Source organism: Enhydra lutris, unplaced genomic scaffold, assembly GCF_002288905.1.
Source record: "Enhydra lutris kenyoni isolate GAN:26980312 unplaced genomic scaffold, ASM228890v2 scaffoldscaffold27, whole genome shotgun sequence".
In the NCBI taxonomy this organism is placed as follows: Eukaryota; Metazoa; Chordata; class Mammalia; order Carnivora; family Mustelidae; genus Enhydra; species Enhydra lutris.
The window spans coordinates 27,882,821-27,895,552 of NW_019154111.1; the positions used below are offsets into that span (position 1 = coordinate 27,882,821).

The window sequence follows — 12,732 nt, forward strand, 5'->3', positions numbered from 1 at the left end:
ACATATGTAGTGGCGTCTTTGAGTTTGGTCAGTGGACCAAACTGGGTGACCCTTCTTTGCTCCCCATCCCCCCTTCCAGCCTATATTGAAGCAAATAAACTAGGTAGCTTTGTGGCTTCATTGACATAAAAAAAAAAAACTTCAAATTAAGTAATGTATTTGATAACTGAATGCATTTTTTTTTTAAGACTCATTTTTAAAGTAACTTGAGTGTAGATATTTATGTTCTAGTCCGGCCTGCCTGGTAATTTAGAACAAGAATCGAAACTCAAACCACCTTCTTTTCAGACCCTGCCCATCTTACTAGGCCAAACTGACCCACAAAGAAGAAGTAACTGCAAACAAACTTTTTTGGTCCAGTGAGAGCCCTAAGTATCCATAAGTCACACATGTGGCAGCATTCAGGTTGTAATGAGGGATGAGCTCAGTTTCTCCTCCCTTTCCCAAGAGTTGTGGAGGGAACTTTGGTTCTATCTACTCCTCTCCAAGTCCTCCAGCTACCACTGAATAAACAAGAGACTTGGAACAGTTGAGGGCAGAATCTCCAAAGCACCAGGAAGATATGGTAGTAGTAGAACACAACATGAAGATTTAAGATATTTTATTTCTTTTTAAGATCTTATGTATGTCTTTGAGAGAGAGAGAGAGAACACAAGCAAGGGGAGTGGCAGGCAGAGGGAGAAGCAGGCTCCCCACTGAGCAGGGAGCCCAGTGTAGGACTCGACCCCAGGACCTTATGATCATGACCTGAGCTAACAGCAGACGCTTAACGCATGAGCCACCCAGGCTCCCCAGAAGCGATAAGATAGTTTAGAAACTGGGATGTAGGGGCACCTGGGTGGCTCAGTGGGTTAAAGCCTCTGGCTTCGGCTCAGGTCATGATCCTGGAGTCCTGGGATCAGGCCCCGCATCAGGCTCTCTGCTCAGCAGGGAGGCTGCTTCTTCCTTTCTCTCTGCCTGCCTCTCTGCCTCCTTGTGATCTCTGTCTATCAAATAAATAAATAAATATTAAAAAAATACTGGGATGTAGACTTGTCTTCCCTTTTTCTGTGGAATTAAAATAACACTAGTGTATAGACCAAAGGATATAATATAAATGTACCCTTGGTAAGATGGCAGAGATACCACTTTTTTAACACTAATTTTGCCATATTCTTCAGTAGACTTCTAGCTAAATCCTGGTTCGTTCTAAGCCTTTCAGGGTTTCATGGTACCATGGACTGTTTTTTATCATTAATTACCCTCTAACCCTGTGCTGTCCAGTTCATTGGGCACTAGCCACGTGGCTATTGAGCACTAGATAGAAGGGTTACAGCCCTTGGATCGAGGTGTGCTGTAATTATAAAATATATACTGGATTGTGAAAACTTGGTGCTTTAAAGAAAATGTAAAATATCCCATTAATAACTTTTATATTGATTACATGTTGAAAGACACCATTATGGAGATAGTGGTTAAATAAAATATATTGGGGCGCCTGGGTGGCTCAGTGGGTTGAAGCCTCTGCCTTCAGCTCGGGTCATGGTCCCAGAGTCCTGGGATCGAGCCCCATATCGGGCTCTCTGTTCAGCAGGGAGCCTGCTTCCTCCTCTCTCTCTGTCCGCCTCTCTGCCTATTTGTGATCTCTGTCAAATAAATAAATAAAATCTTTAAAAAAAATAATAAAATAAATAAATAAAATATATTACTAGAATCAATTTTCTTTTTTTTTTTTAGCATGGCTACTAGAAAATTTTTAATTTCATTGGTAGCTCCAATTGTATTTCTGTTAGATAGTGCTGTCCTGGACTTGATTTAAAGGTTTTGTTCAGGGTTGCCGGGGTGGCTCAGTCAGTTAAGCATCCACCTCTTGATTTTGTCTCAAGTCACCGTCTCTGGGTCATGAGATCGAAGCCCACATTGGGCTCCTTGCTCAGCAGAGAGTCTGCTTGAGATTCTGTCCCTCCCCTTCCTGCCAGCCCAACCCGACATGCTTGCTCACACATGTGTGCTCTCTCTCTCTCTGTCAAATATATAAGTAAATCTTTAAGAAAAAAAATAAAGGTTTTGTTTCAGTTCTTTTCATGCCTCTCCCCGGAGTCCCACTACTCCTAATTTGCCTGCAGTTACCTCCTATGTGAATGAACACATGTAAAACTAACCCTGACCTTGTGATTTTTCCCATGCATTGCCTTTTCTCCTTATCATCACAGATGCAGTCTTGACAGCATGTGTTGGCCTGCTCCAATAGATTTTTTTGCCCCCAACTCCTATCGACTCCAAAGCCTTTCCTCTTTCTACTATGCCTCATGCAGAATGAAATTCCTATGTTCTTGGATTGTTTGAATATATCATTGTCCAGACTCTGATGTGATTCCCAGTTGCCTCTTGAATCATGGTGAAGGTCTCAGTGATGGGCTTTGATGTGTATACCTCCAGATAGAGGTATATAGAATCCAGATTCTGTATCTTATGAGGTCAAGGTTCCAGTAAAGCTGAAGTACACATTTCTCTCTGCTTATGGATGAGAGTCGTCTTACAGAGAGGGTAGCCTCTAAGAGCTTTGCCTGTGGAAATCAGATGTCCTAGGTTTGAATCATAGTTTTCCTGGGATGATAGTAATACCGTCTTCTGAGGGTTATTGGGGAGAAAGAGTATGCAAAGCGTGTAGCACAACATTTGATCCGTTTAAGTATCTCTTCGTTGTTAGCTATTATTGTTTACTCTCTTTGGAGCCATCATCTGGAATATTCTACATCTTTCTTAAGGCAGTTTTGTTTTTGCAGAGTGGATCCTGATTTGATCTCTGTAAAGAAGACTTTGAGAATGACGTAGGTGGATTATGGATAGGTTAGATCCTTGCACCAGGCCTTCCTACTTCGTGTCTTCCATCTTGTCTCTGCTGATTTGATTGCTAATACCTCTTCCTAGGACTTTTCAATTTAAACCTTGTCTTGTGATTACATAGGTTAATGTAATCTTCCAGGAAGGAAGGGCAGCACATTCTATTTCCTTGGGAAGTTCCAGGTGCTTATAGACATGCTCCCCACATTCCATGTGCTTTGCCAGTTTTAATGACCTATGGACCGCTTATCCTGGGTGGAATCCTGAGTGAGACTACCAGTAAGTGACATCTAAACCACCCTATTCCGAGTGCTCCCTTGTCTGTTTACAACCATCATACTGAAACGACAAACCGCTTGCAGCATCTTTGGTGTGAAAGGAGCCGTTGTACTCAGAGCCTGCATGAAGGATTTCACCTTTGGCAGAATCCATCCTCCATTTTGTCACCTGCTGTGCTACTTTGATTACTAGGCAGCCAGCTGTACGTTTTCTATACTTGGCTTCTTCTGCAGAGCCCTGGTTTCCTGTTTTTCTGACCACCCCTCTCCATACTCCTCCTCTTCAGCCTGAGCCCCAGCCAGCTGCCCACAGCCAGCATCTATCTGCCTTCCACTCTGGTTTTTTCCAGTGACATTTCCACCTGTCAATGTTGGTGGACCATTGTTTTATGTCACCTTGATCTATTCTCCTTGTAGAAAGGCAGTTATAAGAAAGAAGAGAGACAGTCAGGAGCTATTTGGCATCGTTATTGGGAGAGAGGCCCTCAAATGCCTTACTTAAAAACAGCAGGGGAAGTGCAACTCTTGATCTTGTGAACATGAGTTCGAGTCCCACTTTGGATTATAGAGGTTACTTAAAATCCTTAAAAACAAAATAGTGAGAGTAGCAAGGGTACACAGAATTGAAGATGGAAATTGGGGTGCCTAATGTTCAAATTATCACAGTGATTAGATATGTTGGCTTCCATTGTTTTCTCCTTGAACCATGGGATTGTTGACTAAATGAAAGCAGTGCAGTCAGATGTTTTCAAGAGAATTGAGTTCATTCAACAAAGTATTGTTCTTTTCCTGCTTTCCTCCCACTATTCCTTGGTCACTGGTACTAAAGAGAAAAAAAAAGAATAACTTTGAATTAGTTTTGGGTACAAATTCTTCCAGCTAATTTCCAGGCCCTTTATGCTTCATTGATGTCCTCTATCTCTTGGAGTTATAATCTTGTCTATTTAATAGATAAAGGGATTTGTCTAGCTAACTGGGTTTTTATCCCCCTCGAACCTAAAACTTACGTTGTAAAGGTACATTAACCACTACCTTTGAGTTTAGAAACTGGGAGAAGATGGCAAGTGATCCATTTAACTTTTAAAGATGAAAAAAATAATAATTGAATTAACGTATCTCTCTGGTTAGATTTAGTTAGGTTGAGTAATTTGAAATTTCCAAAGTTGTGCTCTGTGGGAATTTTAAATCCTAAAAGTAATATTGTAAGAATTTGAAATTCTAAAAATATTCATGACATGAGCCTGGCTTAGGTTTGTTGAGCAAATGGTTATTATAAATGTCACCTCCAATAGACATTAGCAATTGAACGCTAGGAATGTGAACTAAGACTGAGCCAGTGTGAATTACTGAAGCAAATTCAGTTCTGTGACTTGAAGTAAACTGTGTAAAAATCCTTGGCTCTGGTTCAGTATGTCCTGAAAGAAACTTCAAAATATTTTCATATTATCTGTGTATTTATGAAATCCTATTTCCTGCAGTTTGCACATGTAGTTCACAGCTAGAAGAAATCATATTGACTAGTCAGGTCAATTTCTGCAATCTTTTTTTTTTTTTTTTCTTTTTTTAACATTCGCAAGATGAGAGTACACAGTTGCATTCCTACCAACTATACATTTTAACCCCCACAGAAAATTCAAAGCAATTACCTAGATGAGGAGCCCATAGATGCAGGGAGAACTACTTAACTCTGTGCAGGAAGGGAGCAGTGTTCCTTCTTTGGCTGAGGTGAAAGGAGGCTTGTGATAGTTAGATTGCATTTTGGGGTTGAATATCCTACCCTTACAGGGCAATGTGGTCATTTAATTCAGTATTATTGAACTACTAGAATTCTTGACGATTGTATCAGTGCTCCTGATTTTTGAACATTGCATTTAGAAACTTTACTTTCTAATATTATTAAAAGAAAATTGGTACTTATTGGCACCACCTGTTGGCTAGAAAGGTGGGATGTGAACTTTTTGCTCACTTGTTGAAATTCCCAAACTCTTAAACCATGCTCTCTTTTTTATTCTTTCAAGGCTTTTTATTTTCAACTAAATTTCCTTCCAGAAAATTTGCACGAGTAGTACAAAGAATTCCTAATTTCTCAAAGGTTAACATTTTACTACATTTGCTTTATCCGTCTCTCCATATTTGATCGTGCTCTGTCTCTCTCTATAATCATTTATAGCATTACTGGATTGGTATAATTCTTTCTTTTTAAAAAGATTTTATTTATTTATTTGATAGAGATCACAAGTAGGCAGAGAGGCGGGAGGGCAGGGAGCAGGCTACCTCCTGAGCAGAGAGCCCGATGTGGGGCTCGATCCCAGGACCCTGAGATCATGACCTGAGCCAAAGGCAGAGGCTTTAACCCACTGAGCTACCCAGGCGCCCCTGAATTGGTATAATTCTTAAGGTTGCTTCAGTGCTTCTAATGTTTATAGATGTGTGTGTGTGTGTGTGTGTGTACAGCATACATATAATACACACACACATATACAAATAAAAATACATGTATCACACACACAACACGTACATTTTCCCCCTTAACTATTTGAGAACATTTTGCACTCATGATTCGTCTTTCCCTCTGCCTACTCCAGGACATGGCAACATAACCAAAGCACAATGATCACAATCAGGAAATTAACATAATGTAACTCTCGTATCTATAGATCTTACTCATATTTTGACAGTTTTCTCGACATCCTTTATGACAAAAGAAACCCAGACTATATGACATGCATTTGTAATATCCTTTCAGTTTCCTTTAATCTAAACCATTCTCTTTTAATGACAGTGAAGAAAAAAGAGTTCAAAATATGGTATTAAATTATGCTTTAAGGTATTTTTAAAGCTTCATGCAGTATAAAAAAAACAAATTATAAACTAATGGAAGTAGTGATTAGAGCTTGATTTTATTCTTCAAATTCCTTATACTTTGCTAATCTAGATATAATCACTAGCAATACTGTTTGGAGGATTTGCTATATAGAAAAAATTTGCAGGTTATAAAAGCAAGTATTTGAATAAAATAATTAGATGTTAAGTTATACTCCTATAGTATGTTCTCTGTACATTTTTTAAAAATTGTTTTCAGCCAGTGACTATGTGCTTTGTGTTTTGAAAAAATTACAAGTTAATGATAATGATTATTATTATATACCAGTAAAAAAACAAACACCTTTTTAAACTTGACGGAATCCTTATGTATACCATTGAAGTGTTACCCAGAATCATAAGGACATTTTAAGGTTAAGATTCTCCTCTGTTAAGGAGGAAATGTGAATTTCCTCTGAATGGTCTCATCCACTCCTACAATTACAGTTTGCACTGAATGCCAGGGGGCTCCTCTCCATCCCTCATTTCTGGTCAGTAAATTTCTTTTCTGGTTACGACTCACTGAAAGTAAACAGTTTCAGATGTCTCTTCTGTCTTTTAGTTTGATGTTCCATAGCTTATTATGTATTCCTTCGGTCTTATTTTTGCTGTAACTCTTAGCCATAGGCTAACCACTTCTTTAAAGAAAGCATTAAAGTCTTCCCAAAACTTTGAAATGCCGATCTGTGGACTAGCAATTATAATTACATGAGTATTTGCACATATTTATACCTTTTGCATGATAGACCATAGGCATCCCAATCGATAGGGTTATCTAGTCACAGATCTCATGAAAATGATCTTCAGAAGGTGAGCCTAGAGTCAGGCTGTTTGATTATCCTCAGTGGTGTCAAAATCACATCCTCTATGAGTTAAGTTGATTTAGGAAACATTCAGCAATAGGCACATTCACAAACTGAATAATATGGTGTGAAAGTAGGAAATAGAGGTGTGAATATTATGAAAGGAAAGTGATTTTCTTTTACTTTATCTTTTTATTCTCTCTCTCTCTCTTTTTTCTTTTTTTTTTTTTTGCAAGTTGGCTTTGAAATTACATCTGAAAGAAGAGATACATCCGCAAATTTGAGCATTGGCAACATTAATAATATAGGGTCTAGAATTTCAAGATGACAATGTTAAAGGACACTTGTCCTTTAGTAATCTGGTCCTGCTGAACAGAGCATTTAAGCAACTAGGCCCCTCAATCATGTAATTCACCATTTAGTAGGCTTTTGTTGCTATCACAGCTCTCAATTTATTTCTTTATCTAATCTGGCTCATTTTGACACTCTAGCATCTTCTTGTGTTCCTGACTTTTGCTTCATTCACCCATTTTCCAAGAGTGCTATTTCACTTGACAGCACTCCTGCTAGACATTTGGCTTCCTTTCTTTCCTCCACCCCAGAGACTGTGAGATCCTGTCTCTGACCTCTCTGTGTAAATACCTCTATTAATCCCACCAAGGTTTTACTACTTGATGCAGCCAGGATCTACTCCTAAAAGTTCTCTCTGGCCTTGAATTGGACCTACATTAGATGAAAGTTTTACTGTATTTATTTTAAAAGTCAGTTATCTTACAATGCCTGGGTGTCTCAGTTGGTTGAGTGTCTGACTCTTGATTTTGGCTCAGGTCATTATCTCAGGGTCATGAGATCGAACACTATGTCAGGCACGGTGCTGGACATGAAGCTTGCTTAAGATTCTCTTTCTCTCTGCCCCTACCCCACTTGTGCATGTGCTTTCTCTCTCTCTCTCTCAAAAAAAAAAAAAGTAATAGTAATAAAAATAAAACAAAAGTCAATTATCTTACCTTATAGACTCCACATATAATATTCTAGTACCCAAAGCAAAACTCTGTTGATTGATTTTGTAAAATCAAGTACATAGGAAGAAATAGAAGTAAATATTCTTGCTCTGATAATAATGAGGTCCAAAATGTTTTAGAAATAAGCAGGTTTTACTGAAGATGATTTTATGAAAGAATCTAGTAAAACCATCTTTTTCAGGTTTTGCTACTACCTCATGATGTTGGTGATTTTGTACTTCGAGTTTAGAAGTTCTAACAATTGTTCCCACCCCCCCACCCCCATAGGTCCTACCTCCCAGACACAAAGTATGCAAATACTGTCAAGAAATAGTGTTTTTAGGGGTGCCTTGGTGACTCAGTTAAGTGTCCAACTCTTGGTTTTGGCTTAGGTCATGATCTCATGGTCAGGCTCTGCACTCAGCAGGGGGTCTGCTTGAGGATTCTGTCACTCTGCCCCTCCCCCACTTGTTCTTTCTCTCTCTCTCTAGAATAAATAAATCTTTAAGAAAATAATGTTTTTAGAGCTCTACTGCAGAGTAGCAGCCTCAGGGGCTACATAGATGCAATCCAAGCTGAAACAGCTGTAACTGGTAAAGATCATATATTTAAATAAGATTTGAACGTTTTTCCAATCATATATAGCATATAAAGAGATACTTATTCAAGAGTCAGATTAAATCTTGATAAAAGGAGAGAGAGTTGGAGACACTAGTGCCACATCCCACTTGCTCCTTCCCACCTGCCCTTGCTCCATATGATGGATGTTCTTCTCCAGGCACATGTGACTAAGAAGATGGGATTCCTTCTTCCCTGAACTCTCAGTCAGGGGATACCACTTCTGATTTGAGAGGTAAAGGCTCCCAGTATTTTTCATGTCCCTTAACTCTGAATTGCAGAGCCTAAATTTCTGGCAGAAGTGGCTATGAGGTAGGGGGTCTCCCTTCTTGTGCCCAACCCCCACTCATGGGACAATGGCTCTACCTGAGAAGCAGCAGGCCAAGAATACTGGGGCATCAGTTGCCTGTGCCCCAGCTTGCTCATTGGGTGAAGGTACCACACAGCAGCAACTTGAGAACACCAGAGATTACTGCCCCAGCCTAGGCATTTATCCGTGAGGCAGAGGTGTCACTCTAAAGAATGGACCACTGTACCTGTCTTCACTCTGGAGCAATGGATCAAAGATTTGGCTGGGGGGAGAGGCAGTTCATAAAGAGAAAAATTTCAGAAGCCCTCCTGAAAGGAAATGACTTTATTTGAAACAGAGTAGGGAGAAATTTGAATTCCTGAAAGTGGAAACTTGGGAAAAGAGTTTTTTGGTTTGTTTGTTTTGGGTTTTGGTTTTTTGTTTGGGGTTTTGTTGTTGTTGTTGTTTGTTTGTTTTTTAAAGAATGAAAGGTGCCTGAGTGGCTCAGTTGGTTAAGCAACTGCCTTCAGCTCAGGTCGTGATCCTGGAGTCCCAGAATCGAGTCCTGCATTGGGCTCCCTCCCTGTGCTTCTCCCTCTGACCCTCCTCCCTCTAATGGTCTCTCTCTCTCTCAAATAAATAAATAAAATCTTTTAAAAAAAAGAGTGAAGAAAAACAAACAGAACCTCAGAAAAATATACCATCAAGTGTACCAATATATACAAAATGGGAGTACCAGAGGAGATGAGAGAGAGGAGTAGGAAAAGTATTTGGAGACATACTGGCAGAAAACTTCCCAACTTTGATGAAAACCGTTAATCTGTATATCCAAGGAGCACAGTGACTTCAAGTATGGTAAACAGGAAGAGATCCACATGCAAACACATCATAGTAATAATGCTGAAAGACAAAGACAGAATTTTTGAAAGCAACAAGAGAAAAATTACTCATCATACACAGGGGAATCCCAGGAAATAACTGCTGACTTCTTATAAAATACAGTGGCAGTCAGAAGGCAGTAATGACATTTTCAAAGATTTGAATGTTTAAAAAACAAGCAATATAAAAAAAAAACAACAACCCATTGAAGTGTCAGTCAAGAATCTTATATCCAGCAAAACTATCTTTCAAAATTCTAGGCAAAATAAAGACAAGACTGAAAACAAAGAATTTTTTGCTAACAAATCTGCTTTGCAAGAAATACTAAAGTTCTTCAGGCTGAAGGCAAGTGACACAGAACATAATCCAAATCCTCATGAAAAATAACACCACTAGGGATACCTGGGTGGCTCAGTAGGTTAAGCATCTGCTTTCAGCTCCTGTCATGATCCCAGGATCCTGGGATTAAGTCCAGCATCAGGCTCTCTGCTTCTCCCTCTGCCTGTGACTCCCCCTACTTGTGTGCTCTCTCTCTCTCTCTCCCCTTCTAACAAATAAATAAAAATAACACAGCTAAAGGTCAATTATGCATTTATAAAAGACAGTATAGATGGCTGTTTCTTCTCTTATCTTCCCAACTCAGTACACAGTGACATTTTCTACAGTTTCTCAGGTCAGACACTTGGGAGTCTTTCATGATTCCTTGTTTTCCCTCATACTCCCACATCTAATATACTATGAAGATATGACTTCTTATATGCCAATATGTAGGTTTTTTTTACCACCTTTTCCCGTCTCTGTTTTAACCATATCAGCGTGGCCTCCATTATTTCCTGCCTTCATATCTCTAGTATCCTTTAATTGTGCTCATCAGTTCCACTCTTTATCTTTCTGGCCCATTTTGGCCAGATAACACTAAGAAAACTTTCTTAAAATGCAAATTGGATCATGTTTCGTTTATTTAAAGTTCTCCAATGACTTCTTTTGTGTTTAGAATAAGAGTAATTAATTATGGCCTTCATTAATTATGGCTGCTTATTTTTCTGGCTTTCCCTGCACTATTAGGCATTTCCCTGTCTTCACATGTCAGTGCACATTGCATACTTATATTTATCACTTATGTCTTTGTCAAATCTCTGGTAATTGAGTATTGCTCATGATAGACAGATTTGCCCCCAAAGCCTCCGTAGACCTTCATCATTCCAATATCCAGGACATTTGTAGCACTTGGCTTAATCTAGTGGTAAGTGGGCATGCCTATTGAAAGGAAAATCGTCTTTGCGTATGGCACTTAGAGAATGCTGAACATTTTTCTGATGGAAGGTAATTTGTTGATATTCATGGTAGGGAGGAATAAGAACAGAAACAATGATATTATATAATGGTAGGGGCAGTGGTAGTTGTAGTAATAGCAGCCAACACTGTTGAACACTCCCTTTGTGCTAGATACCACCCAAAGTGTTTTATGGAATTGGTATCATTATTATCTTGATTTTTACATATACGGAAACCAGAGCACAGAGAAGTTAACATTTGACAGAGTCATGAAGCTGTATGTTATACTTCTTACACACTTAATCACGACATGTATTTATCAAATATATTTGTCATTTTTTAATTTTTGCATTGCTGTACAGTCACAGCTACATGTTATTTGGTTCACTGGTGGCAAAATGGCTGATCTAGTCTAAAATTAATTTTGCATGCTACTTATAAATCATGCTGTGCTTGGCATTTTTTATATAAAAGTGCAGAATTTCATGAATTTAAAAGGAGTCATCTTATGGAGTGAATTAACTTCAATTCCCGTGAAATTGGAGCTACCAAATAATCAACCATGTTTGATTTAACAGATACGAAGCCTTTCTTTCCTCTACTACTGCTCTGTAAGGGGAGCTTTATCATGAAAAATACGTTATTTTGTGACAGACTCTAGATTAATTAATGTCTATGCCTTTGTTCAAAATTAGATATCAAATCATTGTAATTGGCTCTTAAACATCTAGGCAGATAAAAATGTTCAGTTTAATGATTGCTTCTTTTAATAAGAGGAACAGTTCTCCCTTAGCATTTTCAATTTTGGTACTTAGATTAAGGACTGGGAAAAAGTAACTGTAAAACATTATTGATATATTTTGTGAAATATAAGCTGATTCTTCAGCTTATATTCCTGGTTTTGTTTTTTTTTTTTTTTTTCAAAAAATCTTCCCTGAACTTTCAAATTCCCTCAGTCAGTAATGCTTCCTTATTTTATTTTTTTTGTTTCCTTATTTTAATAGTCATATCATACTTGTAACCCATTCTGCTTTACATTTTATTTATATGTGTGTGCCTTATGTTCCGTATGAGATTATCATGTCCTTTGAGTAGGAACCCTACCACATATATCCTTATATCCCACCTTCCACCCTCCTCTCAAGCTGAAAGTTACTGGTATGCCCAAAATGGGCAGTTTAAATTGTAGCAGTACTAAGCCAGTGTACAAATAAAATTTTATTTTTTAAATTTAATTAAAAACTTGTTATTTGAGTATAGTTGATACCATGTTATATTAGTTTCAGGCGTACAACACATAAAATTTTAGTTAGAAGTCCTAGCCCCAGAGATAGCAGGTATAAGGTGAGAACAGAGAAGTCAGCTGTAAAGAAAAGAATAGAAACAAAAATACTGCTCTGTGAACACACCCTGTGTCATGAATGACCATTCCTGAAAGGATATGGTAATCCTCAGATAATTGGAAAGGGTGAGTATTTGATGAGTCTCTCCTTTGTAGTGATGAGTAGTTTCCTCATCTTAATGCATTATTTCTTATTGTTCTGCTGGCTCTTTTATCCAACCTGTTGGTTTTTGTCATGGTAATTAAGGGCCACAATAAAAATAGAATCTGGAGTTTCCTTGATGGAAAAATAAGTGGTATTGCTATGACTTTTTGTGAGTTAGTGCCTGTGGACTCACCCTTAATCATGTTTTTTGTTTTATTGAACCTATACCCACTCTTGAACGTTGCATGTTGAGTGTTGTGGGATTTTTTTTCCTCTTTATTTATTTTTTTTTAATGGAAAAAAATTGATGATTTAGGAAGAGCCAAGTAAATTGTGATGAAGCCCTCAGTTCAGTCGGCCTTTCCAATTCTTGACAATCTGTGAGCTCTTTGGTTTGAAGAAATCGAAGCACCTCAA

The 12,732-nt window shown here is 38.3% G+C and overlaps 1 protein-coding gene across 1 annotated transcript in view; it reads left to right on the forward strand.

Annotated features, from left to right (window-relative positions):
- Positions 1-12,732, forward strand: part of LOC111151991 (dedicator of cytokinesis protein 4) — a gene marked incomplete at its 3' end in the record, with an annotated part of 345,451 nt that overhangs the window by 259,862 nt on the left and 72,857 nt on the right. The window lies entirely within an intron of this gene.